The 20,405-nt window shown below is 34.6% G+C and overlaps 1 long non-coding RNA gene and 1 pseudogene across 1 annotated transcript in view; one reads left to right on the top strand and one right to left on the bottom strand.

The window, feature by feature from the left end:
* LOC141480712 (uncharacterized) overlaps positions 1 to 17,861 on the top strand; it is a 390,701-nt gene extending 372,840 nt beyond the window's left edge. Inside the window, exon 4 of the long non-coding RNA XR_012464514.1 lies at positions 17,724 to 17,861. This is a non-coding gene — a long non-coding RNA (uncharacterized lncRNA). The remainder of the gene's footprint in view (positions 1 to 17,723) is intronic.
* A 189-nt stretch (positions 17,862 to 18,050) lies between these two features.
* On the bottom strand, positions 18,051 to 19,241 carry LOC111504849 (3'(2'),5'-bisphosphate nucleotidase 1 pseudogene; annotated as a pseudogene).
* Positions 19,242 to 20,405: the final 1,164 nt, after the last annotated feature.

Genomic DNA, 20,405 nt, shown 5'->3' with positions numbered 1-20,405 from the left:
TATTTCAATGACTATTTTATATGTTGAAAGGAATATATTATTATTATTATAAATCATTGATAGATTTTTCTTAATTGAAAACCAAAAAATTGAAGGGGTTATATTTTTAGGAGTGATTAATTTTTGGGAAAGAAAGTTTTTGGCTTTCAATCACTCCATCTTGTTACAAAAAAAGGATGAGGGAATCTTCCAAAGAAAGGAAGGAAGTAATCAATTCGAAAATAAGTAACTCTATACATGGATGTGTAGATCATGCAAAGAAGTAACTTTCAGAAACAAACTGAAAGAAAATTTTCATGAAACAGCTACTTTCATATAAAAATTGAATTACACGAAAGAAAAAAAAATTCTTTCGAAACAAATACTTCTATATGAACACTGAATTATACAGAAGATACCAAAAAATGTTTTTACTTTTGAATTTCCATTAAAATTTACCATATTTTCTATGCGAAGCACATTTTATTGTAATATATACCTGCCTGAACAGCTTACTTGATCAAATCAGACATACCTCACTAGAAAAAAGGATGCCGTCATAATCAATCTAATGTGATAGTGATTCAAATAAGTACTTTATTGAATTAATAATGAAACCCTTGCATCTAAATCAATGTTTTCAGTAGTAAATTATACTTAGTGTGTGAATTGAAATGGCAACTTCAGTTTTCTCTCCAGTAAAACGAACGAGCCAATGTGGTTATTTTGTAACAAAAAAATTATCATTCTAATGTACAAGCGCTCTCATACACCAAAATTCTTCGTATAGCGTTGATACTAGGTGGAATGAGTTTTGAAACCATCGATATATAAGTTCGAGAATGGGAGAATAATAATAATGATAATTGCCTCATCAAAAAATATATGAGATACATTATTTGTTTTTGCAGTGATTGAAGGAAAAACTTTATGGCAGAAGGGTGTAGTGTCAGTTGAAGCTGTTTATCATCTCAATATATTGAACATAAACAGGTAGGTAGGCATCTAATAATGGAAATTAAAAAAAACATATATTTGTAGTAGCCGACCCATTAACCAAGTGATACATCCATAGTAGGCGGAGCCTCATCTGGCTTTTTTTAAGATATACAGATAGTAATCCCAGAATATATTAGAAAATGAGTCATAGTTTTTGTTTTAAAGAAACTTCATTTAAATAGAGCAGTAGACTGTTCAAGTACAAGTAGTAGATTGCATTATCAAACATTCACTTATTCAGGCTACGCATTGTCTTCTGAGTAGATATGTAGAATGACCAGTAACCAGAACTCTGTGAATAAGGGTGCAGAAATGAAGTTAATGCATTTTTTCTGCACACCTGCCACCGATGTAATCAAATTTTCGGACTCCAAATGCAAATCAGATACAAGAATTCTGAATTGGCTACAAACGAGATGAATCAGCCGAAGTAAAGCACCCACCATATACAATATCGCAATATGATATTAGGGACATCCTAGAGTCTCACACAATTTGACGGGTGGGATATTTCCAAAAATGTAGCTGTGGAATCACCAAAACCACTTCAAAGAAGAAAAACTGTGACTGAAAACTACAAACTTGCAATTAGAAGAAGAGCACAATCATTTCATTCCAAGAAAGAAATACCATTGACAAAATAATAGGGATATTACTGGAGTTTTTTCCCAACACCAAATCGTTATTTTTAACACCTCGACACGTGTTTAATAGATAAGGCAAAATTGTAAAATTAAGTTAGGTTGGTACACCTGTATGGTTGGTACGCTTGGATGATTTACCTGTATGGGTTACCTTTATAGCATAAATAGGATTAGCTCCCACTAGTTCTTAGTTTTAATCTTCCTCTTTGAAGATGATCACTTGGTGATCGAAACACGTGTCGAGGTGTTGAAAATAACGATTTGGTGTTGGGAAAAAACTTCAGTAATATTCATTACTACACCAAAGGTTCCAAACAGTGCATCATAAGAAAATAATGGGAGCCTTGAAAGAAGACCAGAGTGAGTCTCCTATGATAGGCAGCAAGAAATGGCGGGACATGGTAAGAAAATTGAACTTCAGCTAGAGAATACAAAACAGAAAATGGTTCTGGACGAAACTTGGATTCACGAAGGATATACCATTGGAAAGTTTTGGCAAGACAAAAACTTCGTCAAGCATTTTCAGAAGGCTAGTCCACCGGATGAAGACCGCCTTCCGGAAAAGGAAAGCGACTGATCATTACCCACATTGAAAGTGTTGATGGTTTGGTTGGGGACGGTTTATTGATTTTTGAGTCAGAGCATTTTGGCGATTACTTTGATGACATGATCGGCGATGGGTTTGAAGAATGTTTTGAGTAAATGTTAGAAATCATACCCACTTAACCCTGTAATTGACGCCATTTGTACTTCAATCAAAAAAAATAAAGAAACCGTGGTAGGTTTAGAAAAACCACTCTTCACTTATATTTTCTTCGGATTCAGATGTTGAAGAGGGATTTTTGCTTTTGAAATATTGAAATAAGTTTTCATGAACATTTCATACACCTGTGCAAGCGGAACTTTATTAGATTCATTCGTTAACAATTCAAGACTTTTCATTCATTGATATATCCGACACTGACAATTACACTGACACACACCGGAAAAACTTCGGAAAGTCCAAAATTGGGCTGAAGAAAACTTTATTACTGTTGGAAGCAGTTAGTTACCGTTTCTAACTTGTTATTTGGGTGTTCAACCTTCCATAATGACGAAAATTAACAGAAGTAAATCGATAGAGAATCCGCTGAAGTGGCGGATTCTGTATTGATTAAACTTTGTTTATTTTCCAGTAAAAAACTTCGACTCTCCCACAAACAGTGTTTTTCAAACAGTAGGATATTGTTTTGAAATCTTGTTGAAACAACCAGTCTGGCATTATAACTCAGCAATAAATACAGCCGACTTCCGCCAAAATATCGAAACGCGTCGTAGATGTATGAATTTATGGTTTTGTTATTATTGCTGTTAATATACAACTGGTGAAGGCCTCATTTCCTTCGTTTTCCGGTTCTTTATGTTCAATTCTTTATGTCGAATTATGGTTGTTAGTTCTGGAAAACTCGGTCAATTGACCAAAACAGACGACGCCGACGTTTCAAATTTGTTGTTCGAGTATGATTATTTCAAATTGTTCAAATATTACCAAGAAGTCAATTCTTTCAGTGTGTATTTTTTATTAGTAATTACATAGATGTTTATTAACAATGAATAGTATAATAAGAAACAAATAAAAAACAAATATGGAAATTTAAAATTCCCCATAGTAATAATATGAAAGAAATTGCATAGTCCTAATTGTCTAACGCTTTCTGAAGCGTTAAAAAACGCTGTAATGATGAGTTTGAATTTTTTTCGTTTCACACTGAACCAAACTTCTTATAACGTTCTCAAGCAGCTGTTTCCACCCAACACAAGCTTAAAACTTAGACTACGCGAGTCACTGATCATGTCAAAACTCATTCCGACAGTACCTGCTTAAGACAATCGAATGCTCTTCAACTACAACGTATTCAGAATAGCTGTCTATGTTTCTCGTTTGGTATCCAGAAATATGACCATATATCCTGAGCCATGCAGAAATCAGAAAGATCAAAAGTTGAGAAACTTAAAACACTGCATCCACTCACCAGCACACATAACATTTTGATATATTGTCAACCTGATTATTTACTGAAGAAGCTCAGAACATAATCAACAATTAATAGTTTCACCACATGAAACAAATCAGTTTTATACCGAAAGTTTTTTTTTCTCTTCTTTTTGTCTGTTTCAATTGTACTTTTTATGGTGGATAAAGACGTATCATTATTAAAAATTCCTTCTTCATTTTTGGTTTCGTTTCCATAATCCCAAACGATCCTCACAATCTTGAAGCAAATTCACTTTCAACTGAACGATCTGAATAATGTAGTTTATTTTACTCGTTCTAGATCATCCGAACGGAAACGTCTAGTGTCCCTAGACGACTTTTCAAAGAAGCACATGCATCGAAAAACAATATGCCAAAAGGCAACTCCATATCGTGAGTTGAGGCGAATATCGGATATATATTTCTCCGGCGAAATGAAAATTGGTCAGAGGTGGAGTCACTACATAGCATCAGGCCTAAGAGATTTTTTGGAGAAATCAAAATGGTGTTTGGTCAAATGCTAATGCTCTAAACTGAGTTTCAATTAACAATTAGAACATACACATGGGATAATCAACTTCAATTTCATTCATAATAATAATTTAAAATTTTCACAACATAGAGTTTTTTTTCCAATAAGCGTTTCATTACATAGTAGCATCCAAAGTTGAAGTAGTACTACTGTGATTACTTGAGAAAACAAAGTACTAAATCAACTATGAGGACTGTGACAGGATAAGCAAGTCAAAAAAACTCTTTACAAAGAAGACGCAGCAAACGATATTCATTGAGCATTATCAGGAAGAGTAATATCTTTAATGTTATTCACTAATTTTTTTTTTTTCGTTTTTTAAACATTTAATTAAAACAACGATAATGATATGTATTATTCATACCTAATCGCGGTTTGAAATCATTGTGAATTTTAATTATTCATATGAGCATTTCTCAAATTCTTACACATGAAGCCGTTACAACCCAACCAGCAAAATTGTTTTATAATTTCATGGTGCTGAAACAGTTTTATTTTGTTGGTATTTTATAATTACTTCCAAAATGCTAATTGATTATATTAGACGAGCCGTGGACATCATACAGTTGTAAGTAAAAAAAGTGTTTTATAAATTTGTCATAGGAATAAAATTCAATATCCGTTATGAAATAGTCACAAAATTATCACAAAAACGTTATTACAACTAACTTATAAAACATATTTTCCTATGAGCGTAAATTGTTTTGTAGCAGTTTTATAGCACTTTTCTGTGAGATTTTTATGCTCTTTATAAAACTATTTCAAGATTATTTTATAACTGCTTCCTGTATCTTCAATGTAATTATTTTATTGGGATGCTTTCAAACACAATTTTGTGACTAGCGTCCCAATAACTATATACCTAATAACGTCGTGTAATATTAGTCATTGGAAAAAAAATAAGAAAAGTTGTTCTTTTTAGACGAAGACCCACATAACCTAATGCTTCAATTTTGTTTTTGCTAAAAACAGGAAAAGGTTATTGACGATTGAAATCCGTCAATTTAAATAATAATAATGATAATAATAAGAGTGCTACGTACCATCTACGGCACTCTTACGGTATTGACGAGACACCGGTGTTGCCCTACGCTCCGGGAGATATTGAATCCGTTGTGGGGAACGAGAAGTGCCGAATTTATTGAAACTATTCGTTCCCCACCCTCAGGCTCATACAAGCTAATAAGCCTGATGTAGTCCTTCTCGACCACCAGACCAAAACGATATTTGTCGTGGAGTTTTCAGCTCCTGGCGAGACGAATATCGTCAGAAAAGAGGAGGAAAAACTGATAAAATATCGAGATTTTCTCTTCGAACTCCGCAGACTCTATCCAGATCACTCTGTCAAGATGGTCTTTCTGATTATTGGAGTCCTTGGTGGAATGATGTCTTCTCTACTCTCGAATCTCGGAATCATGCCGGCTTACCGCACTGGGGCAGAAATCTTGGCCGCACAGATGCAGAAGGCTGTCATTCTTGGCTCACTGCGTTTGCTAAGGGCACATGATTCTCGGACCCAATGATCACTTACCCCACGGTGTGGGGAGTGGTCATTGGTTGATTATGCTGGCGCGCCCTCCCGAATGTATCGGGGCTTCGGGGGATAGGGCCTGACCAGCGCACACTACGGGGATAATAATAATATTTATTTGTAGTTCCATATAAATACAATAAATATACAATCTATAAAAATTATTAAAAAAAACTACGAATAAGGCTAGAAACAACATGTACCGGAAGGATACTGTTGATCTTAGTTCTAGCCTTGAAGAAAAGAAAACTAAACGAGAGAAAAAACTATGAATGAAAAAGAGAGAAAAAAAAAAGAAGAAGGAGAGAGAAGGAAGAGAGAGAGAGAGAAAACATGTCAAATTTATTACTGAAAATTTTTCAGATGTATAAAATCTATGAAATCAATGGCTTTATGATTGAGCAGCGATGAGATATTTTTTGTAACAGCACTTAAATTAAGAAACTTTACTAACTTTATATTTTTGTGGAATATTATCGTACAAACTATATATATTATAACTGAAGGATCGTCGATATAGAGTGGTTCGATGGGGCGGCGGAGAAAGTAACCCTTTAAACCTCAAATTTAGAGTGTGTACATCGCTACGAAATCTTATTTTGTTATACAAATATGATGGAACTTTGTTAATCAATATTTTATGAAAGAGGGTAGCCGAGTGTAAAACACGTGTATTTTCCATAGTCAACCAATTGGTTTCCTTAAGTTTATATGAAATTCTGTCATATTTTCTAATCAAAATCAAAAAATCTTCATTTCCGTAGATCTAGGGAAGGCATGGAAAAAGTCACATTACTCAGTACAATTACAATGAGGTCACAATCATAAAACAACATAATTATAAGATATACTATATAACATTTAGACCATAAAAGGGATACAAAAATTAAAATTTAAAATTCCAAATCAGACTGAAAAAATTCATCAAGCGAATAAAATACCTTTTCACATAATAGTTTCCGAACTTTTTGTTTAAAGAGCTTTACACTAGTTATTTTTTTAATGGATATTGGGAGCTTGTTGTACAGTTTTGTTGACATGGTATGAGGTCCATTAGTGACCTTGGCTAACTTATGACAAGGAATTGAAATGTTATAGTTTTTTCTCAGGGTGAAGCCCGAAAGAAGACATGTATCATCTCTGTTCTGAAACTTGGAGCAATTTGATTTAACGTAGATTACGCAATAATACCATATATATACATAAGGCATGATTTTTGAACTTACTCAATTCTTAAAATATCTTTTTTATCCAGGCATGAACAATACACAACATCACAATATGCAAAATGACTCAACACAAGAGCATTTGTTAATTTTATTTTCAAACTTATTGATAATAAATGACGATGAGGATAAAGCATTTTCAAACTCATGTTACTTCTTTGAACACATTTTGTGACATGTTTTGTAAACCTTAAATTCACGTCCATTTCGATACCTAAATTTTTTGACACGTTCGTGGGGCATATTACTGTATCACCAATAACAATATTAATATGTCTCTCCACCAAGCTACGATTAGTACCAAAAACAAGCAGATTAGTTTTGTTTGAATTAATTTTGAGGTTATGAGCTTCAGATGCTGAAATATGACGAGCTGAATCTTCATTCAATTCTTGATTAGCAGTAGCAACGTCATTAGGGTTAAATGATAGATATAGTTGAGTATCATCCGCATACATATGTGAATTACAATGTCTTAAAACAGAAACTAGATCACAAGTGTATATGCAAAATAATAAGGGTCCAAGTATACATCCCTGAGGCACTCCAAATTTAATAAATTCACTGCTTGATTTTCCCTTCGAAGTTTCTACAAACTGTGAACGATCTTCAACATAACTTTCAATTAAATTTATAGCAGGTTCAGAGAACCCGATGAAGTTCAAAATTGTAAATAAAATTCGATAACTAATAGTATCAACAGGAGCACCAGGTTCATATACACTCAAATCACTAGCTCAAAACTCCTTTGAAATTTAGCCTTCATAATCGATGAAAGAAGCTTCTCAGCCATAACATCCCGACAGATAATATTTATACAAACAATTCGTGAGAAATCCTATCTTCATTTTTATAGAAATCTACAGCTTTAAAAGTAGTCCGACTCTGCCGTAATACCATCACTCCTAGAACTAAGTGTTTCTTAACAGTTTTATAGGGGTAACATATAAGCTAAAATACGTTAAAACTCCTGCTATTGATAACAAATTATTCAATACAACGACGCCATTTTAAAATGATGTCATTAGATGAGTTGAAAATATGAAATACTGCACATATATTTATAAATGAAAAGTACATAGATATTATAAGATTATATTATTTAGAACAAACAGAGTTAATTTGCGACTAGAAAATGATAAGTCGACACAGTGAATTTTTGTATAATTAATAATTTTTTCCAAAAATTTTATTAAAAGAGTGGCGCGCTTAAATTTTACTAATAATAGGCTATATATTTGTCAGTGAAATTTCATTCGGAGTTAAAATATCAATCTCTGAAGCACAAACAATGTCTTTGACAGTTTTAGAAGAACATAAGTGGAATTAATGAAATGGCCCCCACCTTTCTTTTTGTTAGTTTTCAGTTGGTGACATATCTATTATATTTTCCTAGTGTCCAATACAAAATTACTTCTTGCGCATTTAAGAAAACATTTTGAACACTTTTTATTTTATCGTTATCGTTTTAATCTGCATTATATTTTGTAAAGCTCACTTGGAATTACTAAAAAACTGTTTTAAAATTGTTTTTCAATTATTCTATAAGATTCTTTACGAATAGTGTAAGAAAATTTTATAGTAACTGCCGAAATGTTTATAAAACTGTTTTGTAGTGTTTGTGAAAGGCCTTACAAAATATGAATAAAGACTATGATATTTTATAAAACGGTGCCAATTTCCTATTTATAGCTGTTTTATAAACACATTGAGAACATTTCTGAGAGAAATACAGTTTTATAATTTGTTTCTCCGAAACGTTTTCACAACCATTATAAAATATAAAGTTGCTAGTTGGGAAATGCCACCACAGGTCTAATTAGAAAGTTGGTTCCATTTAATTCAATGGGGGAATTGTGTTTAGGTGGTTGTAGGTTCATCACTTCCATTCATAACTCGCTGTAATGACTTTTTCTCGCCATTTCCTGGTACCTTCAGAGTTGAAGAATATTCTTTCAGAATAGCGCTGGTTCCTTAATTGAGGAAATCTAAAGGTTTTCTAACGTATTCTTTTTTGTCTGTAGTAGTAACAGTTGGACTTTTGTCTGTTCTCGTGAACATGACGTCATATCAATTTTTATTCAATTGAGTTTGCAAATTCGATTTTTTTATTGAAACGGATTCAATGATATGGTTCAGCCTTTGATATATTTGCAGACACCAACCTTTGAAAAAATTCATGATCAATTAGGCATTACGTAGGTAGAATGTTGAATGATCCAACATATAGTACACGGACTAGTCTTATTACACTCACCGCTTTTTCTGTTATTACTAACCGTCAAAAGAAAGCTGTTTAAATTTCATGATATTCTACCCATAAGTTTGTCATAAGTTTGTCAGTTGTCAGTGATAAGAGCTAAGAGTCACTACTTTTGGCATTTTCAAAACAGAGGATCAAAAACAATGTCGTGTTTTGATTGATTGAAAAAATACTAAATCGTTTTGAATGATCGCAAAGTGGAGTTGCATGAGTTATCTCAATTAATGAATATACTTTATTGTCCAAGAAAAGATATTTTCATTGACAAAGCTTTCTATAATCTAAAGTCAGTACATAATTAAATTTGACAAATAGTGTTCTATGTACCACAGGTCGACAAATACAAAAATTTTCACAACACAAAAAGTGAGCATCATCTCAAAAAATTATTTACATAGCTTACTATAATCTAAATTGAATATATGTATGATTAGAGTTGTAAATAGTACATGAAATAAGTTGATCAGTTGAAATTGAATGTAAGGACTGTGATGCAAAATATTATGGACAGACAAAAAGATCTATTAAAGTAAGATATAAGGAACACATAGCATATTTGAAATATGGAAGACCTGAAAAATCAGCAGTCGCCCATCATATTTTGCAACAAAACAATTCCCTAGACTCCAGAGTGTAGAAATACGTAAACACAATACTATTATGAATAACGATGACGGACCTATACCGAATAGCATACTATACAGGGCTTTTCATGATGAGCGTTAATTAGCCGTTTCTGGCAATCTATTCAACGGATCAACCTGAAAATTCCACAGTATGCATAAGTCAATATGACCTACACGCCTAAAATATTTTAGACGAAGTGGCGTCATATTATGATTCATTATCACTTTGTCAACAAATTCATATACTATTTCTTCATACCTATCTATTACCGTTTAGAAGATATAAATTAATTTCGATATTTTTTTTACCAAACATGAACTTTTATAAATGCTGATAATCTTGAACTCTCTTGCACTAAAACGATTAAATTTGAAATGGAGTGGAGTGATACTATGAGGATCTTCACTCCAAGTCATATTTTCATTTGCCTCATACAGGGTCTTCAAAAAATGCAGATATTTTGATCTGATGAAGAAATGAGTGGAACTCAATTTTTTCAAATGGAACACCCTGTATATTTCAACATTTTTGAGCTCTACATCCAATTTTAGATTAACTTTGTTCAGATAATACTATTTCTATTTTGAACCGTTTTCGAGATAAACTGTTTCAAACGGAAATTGACATGGTTTCCTTGTTCATCACTCATTTTTGTAAAACAGATTTCGTTTGATGTTTCTCAATCAGTCACAGATAATACCATGAAAAGATAATTATTAAAATAGTCCTCAACCATCGAATGAAACTTCTCTTCAGACAATAGTTTCATTAACGCTGAAACACGAACTGAAAATTAAGAATTTGACAAATTGTCACGTAGGGTATACCTATCTCCCTTTCGGCCTCGTGCAGAGAAGCATTTGGAAATGCATGAAAGTATCCCAAAACTGTTATACCATTGTCATCATCATCCACTTTAGTCTTCTTACGAATGATTTTTGGACGGAAGGTTCCATTCAACCTACAGTTTTTTAGTAGTCGATTTATCACATTATTATTCGGCTTCGGAAGTTGTGGATATCTTTCATGAAATACTTGGCATGTTCTACTTGCAATTCTATTGCACTCACCATAAATTATTAATAAATTCAAGAAATCTTCATTACTGTAACCTAATCTTGACATTATTCTATTATAATTGGTAGCTATCACAATCAGTCAAAACCACCAACGAAAGTCTGACGTTAAATAATTAGTTTATTTATTTTTCCAAAGCACACTATTAAAAAATAGTAATGTGTACTGTAGTACGTTAGAGACCAATACCTCAATGTATACAAATTGTAACTTTTTCTAAGGTAGGTACATACCAATTTCGAATTGACTGATCTGGGACAGTTGAAAAACTGGATCAAAAAGAAATATCACTTAGTATAAAAAAATGTTGAATATCCAAAATAAGTGATGAATTCAAAAAAACGAACAAGAAAACCATGTCAGTTTCCGTTTGAAACAGTTTATCTCGAAAACGGTTCAAAATAGAAATAGTATTATCTGAACAAAGTTAATCTAAAATTGGATGTAGAGCTCAAAAATGTTGAAATATATAGGGTGTTCCATTTGAAAAAATTGAGTTCCACTAATTTTTTCATCAGATCAAAGTATCTGCATTTTTTGAAGACCCTGTATGAGGCAAATGGAAATATGACGCGTAGTGAAGATCCTCATAGTATCACTCCACTCCATTTCTAATTTGATCGTTTTAGTGCAAAAAAATTCAAGATTATCAGCATTTATTAAAGTTCATGTTTGGTAAAAAAAATATCGAAATTAATTTATATCTTCTAAACGGTAATAGATAGGTAAAGGGAAATAGTATGTTAATTTTTTGACAAAGTAATAATGAATCATAATATGATATTATATACGGGGTGTTCTATTTGAAAAATCAAAGAAGCCGCTACTTTATAGTAGAAGCAATAACGCCGCTTCGTCTAAAATATTTTAGGCGTGTAGGTCATATTGATTTAAGCATACTGTGAAATTTTCAAGTTGATCCATTGAATAGTTTGTCAGAAACGGCTAATTAAAGCTCATCATGAAAAGCCCTGTATAGTTTGTTAAAATATTGTTGTTGAGTTTACTGATTACTACATGACACATTGCAAGAATAAATTTGGATAGGCAATATTGTGAAATTAATTTTTATATAGCTGAAAATTGTTTTATATAAACATATATTGTAAAATAATAGATAAGGCAGAATTGTAGAATTAATTTGAGTTGGTACACCTGTATGGGTGGTACGCCTGGATGGTTTACCTGTATGGGATACCTATATAGCATAAATAGGGTTAGATCGCATTAGTTTCTAGTTTTAATCTTCCTCTTTGAAGATGATCACTTGGTGATCGAAACACGTATCGAAGTGTTGAAAATAACGATTTGGTGTAGGGAAAAACTCCAGTTCATTACTACACCAAAGGTTCCAAACAGTGCATCATAAATGGTTACCTGTAGTATATGAATATTAATGTAAGAATAATTTGAAGTATTCATACATTTGAAAAAGCTACTGTGCTAGCGAAACATGTTGTGATTATATTTTTTCAAATAAAGTTTGTGGAGTTCAAATCGTGAGGTGTAGTTTTTGAAAGGAGTAGAATTTAGTCAGTAGAAATACGCTTTAGAAAGATATTGTATATGGAAACACATATTGAGGTTTTGTCAGTGAATCAATTGAAAGTTACTGGAATATGTTCAGAAAAATTACCATTTTTCTTGCTGCAATTTCAACCGTATCGATGTATAACGAATACCGCTACATAGTCCACTGTATATTTCAAAATCCGTTTCAGCTACGAATACAAGTTTAATGAATATGGCAGGAGATTGGAAACGAATATAAATTTCTACTATTGGTAGAAGCACTTACGAGGCCGTTCAAACTCTGAAATATCGTGAAGCACAAAGCAATATACTTCGGTCCATTAGCCGTCTGTTGAGATAAATCAACATATAGAAATTCAACAAAAGCCTTTCATAGGAGTATGGCGGGTCTACAAGAGAAGGCCGGAAATGGTTTAACAAAAAAAAATAGTGAAACGTTTACTCCGGCACAGAAGAGTGAAACGATCCGATGGAGATCGTTGATATGGAATGACATCAAGTATGATAGCAGCTTTCTTTGAAATATCCGACGAATTCTGTATTGGAATGACGATAAAGTGCCCTTTTGTTTCACAAGCACGTAACCGGTCGTTATAAAAATTGGTGCTGGGTGATTTGAATAACATTGTCTAGTTTTTGAATGTCACTTGTATTCTAACATTCAAAATATATTCTTGGAGAATTTGTCGATGTTTGAATAATTATAGCAGGTACTTGAAACAATATCAGAAAATGATGAACAAATGGAAACATGCTAATATTTTCAATCATGCATAACGAATAACAAAAAACATATTAATTCGATACAAAAAACAAAATAGGAAGAAAGCCAGTTTGACTGAAAAGTGAAATCAGTTATTATAATGTTTATAAAAACTCGTTTGGTCCTGTTCTACTAGTGGAACGAATGAAATGGAATGAAATGAGAAATTCATGTATGAATGTGAAGTAGACATGGTTAATTCTGATTCTGCTTATGAATACTTAGAAAAGAATTCCAATTATGAACGTTTATAATACAAAAGTACGTACAATCGTCCTTAAAAATCTTGATTACTGGGCTGATTGGAGAATTGAGTAGTGAATTATTGCGAGGAGAAGTTATCTGTTATGTAATTTTTTGCCACAGAATTAGCCTTGGACTATGAAAATTAATATTCCTGTATCAATTCCATTGTAAATGATTGTTCAGGCCAAGCAATCACATATTTGTAATCACTTCTTTGTTCCAGTGATTGATAATCAAAAGTGTCTGAAAGTTCATTGATTTTATATCTTCTACAGGAATAATTGAAAAACACTCAGCTGGCCACTCAGGCTGGCCTCTTATGCTGGCAATAGGGTTGTGGTAAGAAGTTAGCCAAATAATTGAAGCATACTCCAATTTGCTCCTGATATTATAGGTATCATATCTTCAGACTCACTATATCAGTAAAACTGACAGCTTTATGCACAGTATCCAAGTAAATTCATTGCAGTCACAATTCCTTGAAGCTTATACATATTTCGATAGTACAGCTGTACAGCTGTGAATTTCATTGGGTTACATATTTTCAAGTCATCAGCGAATGCGAAAATAATAGAAAAGAGCGGACCAAAATCAGACCCCTGTGGGACACCTGAGGTGGCTATGTAGTGAGCCAGATTCTATAATCTGAGGTCTATCAAGTGAATATGATCGCTTGACCTGCTCACCTGCTCTGAAATTTTTATCTATCAACATTCTAATTTCTACAGAAAGCATCATTAAATAATTTCATTTCGTTCATTACGTATGCAATAAACAATGACAATGAAATAGATAAGGTACCTTACCTAGTAACATTACCAGTTCAGAACTGTTTTATGATCCTTTATATGGAAGACAACCCTCAAAAGTCGAAATTCATGAGAACTGAGTGTTCTCATGAAATCGCATTCAATGTGCGATTTCTACTTGTTGATTATGGCAAAGTGATGAGAATTTATGGTCAGCACTTGATAGTAATGACTTTAATCCTTTCAGTCCTTTCTGTGGGCTTATTTGAATTCAATGTTCTCCAAATCACAACTAGAAAGTTTCTTCGTTCCAACAAGGAAGCTCAATCAATAGAATAGTCCAGCTTATGGTTAGCATTCTTTAAATGGTTGACGTTTTGGGAATCAATTATTTTCCGTTTTCAAAACACAAAAAAATATCACTTTTGAACTGTATCTCCAATGCAAGCAGCTGAATTTCCATTGACACAAGTTGAGGTGAACTACTAGAAAATTTCTGATAATTCAGAATTCATTTTTCATTCAGATGGCATATAGGATTCATAAATGAAAAATCCTGGAGATTCCAAATGAATAAGTGCTTTCCAGTTCTTGTAGTTCACTTTTATCAGGATCTTTCTGTAGCAGCAATCAAAAGAAAATATTCTTCTATAAATTATAGGAAAGTAGAAAAATATCCTCTCTGAATGATAACTATCTGTATCCATATCTGTAGAGTAGGGAGGGTGAGTGTAAGCCCACAGCACTTAGGCTACATGTGACCCATTGTACATCCTACCCAGGATTTTCTCTCCTAGGTCATCGTCCATCCTGTTTTTTCCAGGAAGGTAGCTTTATATCGACAGGTGTAGGCCAAAACTCGCCGAACACACACTACCTTATTAACGGTAACTCCAAACACTCGCATAGGACATGCCTGACAATTTCATCTTCCAGTTCACACATCCTGCATAGAGGTGTGTCCACTAGCCCCATATTATAGAGGTATTTTCTTAGTTGGCAGTGGCCATTCAGATATCCTACTGTTGAGCATAGATTTTTCCTGGTCATCGCCAGATATTTCTTCGGCGCCAGCTTTCCAGGGTCGCCCAGGGTGTTCCTGGCAAAATTGCATCCTTTGATTCCATCCTATTCCTTCAGAGATTCAGCATGGGTGTGACGTTTGGTTACTTCCGCAATTGTCGAAGTCATCAGGCCGAAGGTGATACTGGGTCCTTAAATTCTTAGTCCAGCTGCTTCTTTGGCTGAAGAGTCGGCAATGCCGACCTTTACCCTTGTCGTGCCCTTCAACCCACCTCAGGATAATGTTATTATCTACCGAGGCTTTGGTTAAATCTTGGTGGCACTCTAGTACTAGCCCTGAGGTAACACGTTGTCTGTTCAGGGCTAATAGGGCTAATCTACTATCAATGCAGATTGTTATATTTTTGCCAGAAACTCCTTTCCTGGTTATTTCTTTTGTGGCGATCGTGATACCAGCCACTTCTGTTTGAACCACGTTGGTATTTTTTCCCATCCCCCACTTAATCCTCAGGCTTAGTGATCTGAAGTAAACTTCAAATCCTGAGCTTTCTTTGGTTTTTGAGCCGTCTGTATATATACACGTATTGCATTTGTAGAATCTGACTCTGTGTTCTGTTTTATTTGTATTTTGTAGGGTTTATTAAACACACACTTGGGTTCAATTGCATGATAAATGATAACTAACTAACAACTCTTTCTTGGAAAGTCAATCGTAGTCTTTTTCATCGTCTCTTATATTCGCCATTATGAATTTTTGAAAACAAGTCTTTTAAAGGCGAAAAACTATATTTTACAAATATTTAGTATTATTGAACATCGTATCTACCACCAGCAAAAAAGTTGACAACCGCCACATTCTTTATATTCCTTCAGTGATCGAGAAAATGTAACAATTACAAGATGTCCGAAAAGCGGACATCCAAATGAAACCAGGTAATAATAGAGATGATTTCCAGTCAATTCAATCATATCTATATATGAATATCCAATTGATGATGATTATTTTGTTGCACTTCTTCATTGAACTCAAAAGAACCTATCCATGAGTAATGATTACATGTATGCAATTGATGACTTGTTCATTTTTCGGTAATTCATGATCACTTTAATGAAATGAATAAAATAAAACACTTTTGTCTAATTACCACCACTTAATTTTATTTATACGGCCGGTGTCGAGTTTAACACCATTATCAAGTATAAAACTGAGTTTTACATGCATAATTTTCGCTTCCAGGATGAAATAATGTTTCGAAATGTGTAATTCAAGGTCGGTCGGTAGCCAGGCGGTTTGACGTGGATTCTTTTTTCACTCACTCAAATCGGCCGTCGTGTTGGTCGGTGGTTCAAGCCCCAGGCTGAGGGATCGATTTTCACTAGCTATCGTCCAACCCGTGTTAGGAATCACACGTTAAAAGGTAAGACTTCGTTAATCCTTAGCTTGCACAAGTTTCGACTTCTGAGGGTTGTCATTCGTATGGGTTCGACAGCTGGTTAACGAAAAAACATATTTTAAACAGATTTTGAACAGATTCCCGTTTTTAAATACGACAAATGATTGTACCACAAATAATCAATGAATGAAAAGTGACCCATTCAATTCAGATTTCTGTGAGTCGGAATACTTTTGAATACGAAAAATCAACAAAATTTTCGGTGTGGTTTTTCAATTAGACATACTATATCAATACTTCGTCGCTTGGGCTCTTCGATTATTTTCTCAACAAGTTTTTGTCTGGGTACTTATTGTCAGATTTCTCACATTTTGTGGTATTTCCCGTTTTGGAGTTTGTGGTGTTCAAATTCTCTATTACTACATTCAATATAAACTTTTACAAATGGCTCAAATTTTTCGAAAATATGCAAAGTTGCACTTTGTTTTTGGACTTTGGGTCATAAACTGTTCATACACGTGTATCAATGTTATTGTCAGCTTTGGAGAATAGAAAGACCTAGTGAAGAAAAATATATAGTGAATATGGCAAATAAGAAGTATTTGTGGGATATTAAGTTTTTGGACTCATAGTTCATTGTATTTGCTATTGACTGAGACCTAAGTTATGGCATTTTTGCTTTATCTTTTCCACGCCATAGATTGAGGAATTTTTGATCAAATATACAGAAAATGTCAATAGCTTTTGAACGATCAACAACAACCTTCATTCATTTGAACGTCTTTTTTCGGTAGATCCTGTAACAGTATACGGAGTGTGAACTGAAATAGTCAATCCGTTTCGAATCTAATAATTTCCACCGGAGTTTCACAAACAAACAGTGAACGAAAACGGCTTGAAAGTCGACATAACCCCACAAACGAAAATCCCTTTAATATTTCCGCAATAAACAACGACCTTAATAACCCTCTGACAAATGCCCGATTTTCATATTCACTATTTCCCTAACCCAATCCCACTTCCATTGTTCTCCATAAAGATCCAGACTTCCACTGAAGATTATTTCGTGCTTATGTAAATACACCTCGAGACTCAAAAGATTCATATTTCTCTTTGTTCGCAGATTTCGCGGGCACTCTTCTGGACGGACCCTTCGACTTCCTGGAGCGATAATATTCTGGTGAGTATGCATAGGAGCGGTTATAGCTTCGACTTTTATGACTTGCACTGGAGTGATGGCTAAACGGTTACTGTCTTTAAAAAAATGTGAAGCGTCATGGGACGTGAAACATCAATAATAATATTTTGTGACTCATATGATGACTGTTGAGTACTGAAATATTTATAAAAAATATATAATGGAAATATTCCTGAAAAAAATTTGATGTGTTTATTTTTTTTTCTGTACAATATAAAATCACACACAAATATAGCCTTTTGCACCTATAAATTAGTACGGAAACGCATACTTTATTTTCTGAGGAAGGTTCGACACCAAAGCATCATGAACAACAGTCCTGGCGGTAGCAAAAATTCCTTGGTTATCGAGGAATGTAGTTGTTGCCGTAAATATCTGTCAACTTTTCTCGAGACGCTACTAAAATAGCCCCAGGTGTACAAGTGTCCTATTTCTTGCACCCTCGACTTGCGTAAACATAAGCATGAGCTCTGCCTTCCGGAACAGCCAAAACCTTGTGTCCTGCACCATCGACGCTAATAACGTCATTATGATTAAGAGCCTTCAAGGTATTCGAAACCATTCCGTCTCGGTGCGATCTTGTAGTAGTGATGATGATATTATCCTCTGGCGGCTCGATGGGATCAAATTCTCCGATGCCAGCGCCTACCAGACCCCACAGAGTCTTTCATGGAGTATCAGGAACCGTTTTGTAGTTGTAATAGGGTTGATGGATCAATCCTCCCACTGCCCTACCACTGACAGATACTCCATGATCCCTCCATGATCTAGGAGTCCCTCTGCATATTCAGAAGTTCCATCAAGGGGATCTACCCATACCTTCAAGGTATTCGAAACCATTCCGTCTCGGTGCGATCTTGAAGTAGTGATGATGATATTATTCTTTGGCCGGTCGATGAGATCAAATTCTCCGATGCCAGCGCCTACCAGACCCCACAGAGTCTTTCATGGAGTATCAGGAACCGTTTTGTAGTTGTAATAGGGTTGATGGATCAATCCTCCCACTGCCCTACCACTGACAGATACTCCATGATCCCTCCATGATCTAGAAGTCCCTCTGCATATTCAGAAGTTCCATCAAGGGGATCTATCCATACAACAATGTCTTCAGGAACAGTATTGACAAAAGAAGGTGGACAATTTGCGGAAAGAACAGATTGATCACTCTCTGTCAGAATCCAGTCACTTGGTTCATCAGATTCACTCAGTTGTCCCTCCTCTTCTATAATGGTGACATCAGGAAATTGCTTCGATAGAGATGCAACTATGCATCGTTGCGCCGATCGGTCTGCTCCTGTCTGGACATCATTTTTCTCCAATCCCTTCTCAACAGTGCCCAGTTCACCCTTGGTCATAACATATTTTAATTATTTTTTCGGCTCGTGTAGCAGCAGTTAATGATGAAGCCAACAGTCGCGTAATTAGAGGCGCACTTTGAGCCATTTTTAAGGATATGTCCAGCAGTGATGTTAAAACACAAATGAAGATAATTCAGAGATTCGAAGAATCCAACCTCATTCACAAGTCAATAACAGTCAGAACAGTCAAGCGGCGTTGGAAGCTCTTGACTCCTACCGAGCAACGTCTAAATTGGTAGCAGATTGCCAAAAACGACTCCCCTCGATAGGAAGACTCAACAGATTGTTTCTAATCTGGATTCCTGGCCATACAGGCTTGGAAGGCAATGAGGCTACTGACTACCTTGCAAAGGGGTGTGCAGCAAGATGCTTCATCGGGCCAGAACCTATCAATGGCATCGCTTTAGGCTTTGCCAAACAAAGATTGAACACCTGAATGGAAAGAAAATTCATGGACTTCTGGCAGAATCTTTCACGATTGGCTCATTCCAAGGCATTATATCACCCTTCTAAGCTTGTTAACAAACAGTTGTTGGACTACAGTAGGGATGAACTACGATGTCCAAAAGGCCTTCTCACAGGTCACTGTCATTTGAATCATCATATGCAGAGACTTGGACTGTCGGACATACTTTGTGCCTGCCCCGCTGGGAACCGAATCAGGTTTTTAGTGTTAGGCAGAGCAGTACTCTCATCATTTGACCTGGGGGACCACTCACCATACAAACTAATCGGCTTCGATAAGAAGCTGGGTTTATTTGATCGAGTGTCAATAGGTGTGAGCCACAATAAACCCTCGTGGGTTGCAATGGAGGATCGAATAGATCCACACTCACTTTGGACCTAACCTAACATAACCTACTTCAAATATCAATGGAGAGCATTAATATTTCTATCATAGTTTCCATTAGTCATAAGTTGTGAATAAAACGGTTTCTTTATTTTGAAATTGAATCCTACACGATCGAAAGATACATATTATTGAACACTGAAATTACTAATGGCAAACAAAAACACACCTTGATCTTCATAAAGTTATAGTTAGTGAACTATTCGTTTAGAGTACTATACAGATTGATTGTGGTACTTAAACTTGAATATCAATAAGGTCTTAGTGGCCAGGGTTCTTTTTCATTTACAGCAAATGATACGATTGGAGAGTTGTAACTAATCAATAACAGGCCTAAAATCATCTTTTACACCATACAGGGTGTAACTGAATTAGTGTAAAACATTCAAAGAGGTCATT

The sequence above is a fragment of the Leptinotarsa decemlineata genome, unplaced genomic scaffold (assembly GCF_025532065.1).
Source record: "Leptinotarsa decemlineata unplaced genomic scaffold, Ldec_3_MD MMD2_tig00000008_RagTag_RagTag, whole genome shotgun sequence".
Taxonomy (NCBI): Eukaryota; Metazoa; Arthropoda; class Insecta; order Coleoptera; family Chrysomelidae; genus Leptinotarsa; species Leptinotarsa decemlineata.
Note: the sequence above shows the minus strand (reverse complement) of the source record. Positions and strands in the feature narration are given on the sequence as shown.